Below are 1,597 nucleotides of genomic sequence, written 5' to 3' on the forward strand. Positions count from 1 at the left end.
AGCGAAAAATTTTTTTTTTTTTTTTTTTTTTTTTAATTCATTAGGTAATTTTCTTGGAAGCTAATACTGACTTCGGAAAACCAACTTTGCATGTGTATTTATTATTTTATTAAAGAAATTGAAATGAGTCGGGGTTTCTCTACAGGATTTTCGGTGTTACTTGTTTGAGTTATTTTCCCCCCTTCGCAATTCTCCTCCATTAACATTTTTTTTTTTTTTTAACTCTATACATCTATATGTAAATAAAATTGTAGATTTGTCTGTACATTGCTTAGAATCGTGAAATTTTTTGTTATTCTTACTCCTTATGCATTCCCGATTCCAAAAATCACATTAGAAAAATTTCCGTCTGTCTGTCTGTGTCTGTCTGTATGTATGCTCAAAGAAGTACCTGCTTTCAAATACCTAGGTTCCATGATAACAAGAAATGGCGATCCGGGACCTGAAATCCAAAACAGGATCAACGCAGCGTGCCAAGCGTTCGGTAAGTTATACGTCAGAGTGTGGAAGCCGCATGACCTGTCACTCAAGCTAAAGCTCGACATTTATAAAACTGTAGTGCTTAGCACTTTACTCTACTCGTCTGAATGCTGGACTATCCTAGGGAAACACATCCAAAAGCTTAACGCGTTCCATCTACGATACCTGAGAACCATCTCTAAGATAAGCTGGGAGAACAGGATTCCATCAGAGCAGGTACTGAGACAGACAGACAGGCATGTTCAAAATAGAGAACATCATCAGGCAGCGCAGATTAAGATGGGCTGATCACCTTAGTAGAATGCCTGACACCAGAATCCCCCACAAAATCGCGTTCTCCGAACTCAAAGTTGGGAAGCGACCCCAATGTAAACCCGTTTTATCCTGAACGGATAATGTTCGTTCTCGGAATGGCTGGCTTTCTCCTATCCTCTCTTCTTTCTTCTATTTCGGAACGATAAGACCTTAGCAGTTACAGTTCCCTTTATCAAACGTCTTCAAAAAAACAAAGTACAAAATCCATGCTGTCCTTTCTTTCTATGAACCGTAGCTTTAGCTTAACATTCAGAGCATATTCATCAATTACCTACATGTGACATTCAGTTAGGTATATGTAAGGCGTCCACAACGGAGAACCGACTGATCATCGACCATAGCCTAGTACCGACCCACAAGACACAATAAACCATACTAATAAATAGAAGCGGGTTCAACGAAGCCTTGACCATAGTACCGACCCTCGCAGAAAACGAAGAAATGGAACTCGGTGTTTTTGCGATGGTCGATGATGTTTTTTGACCGAACGAAGTGAAGACGCTTCTATTCGGATATACAACGACAGAGACAGAGATTCATTTTAACTCGACCATTATGCATTTTGTTTGGATGCGTGTTTGTTTGTTCCGCTATAACTCGCGATTGCCTGGTCTGATTTTGTACAGGTTCACGTCAAAGCACGTCTCAAGTTCAAATTGGGGGTCCGAGAATTGAGCGGGGCCCATTTTGGCCTAAACTTGAATTTCCCCAATAGATGAGTCACTAATTTTTTTCCTCATGGTGGATTTCACCAATAACTTAATGAGAGATCTCACTAAGTTCTCCCATTAGTTAAATCTCT

Source organism: Diaphorina citri, unplaced genomic scaffold, assembly GCF_000475195.1.
Source record: "Diaphorina citri unplaced genomic scaffold, Diaci psyllid genome assembly version 1.1 scaffold813, whole genome shotgun sequence".
Classification (NCBI taxonomy): domain Eukaryota; kingdom Metazoa; phylum Arthropoda; class Insecta; order Hemiptera; family Psyllidae; genus Diaphorina; species Diaphorina citri.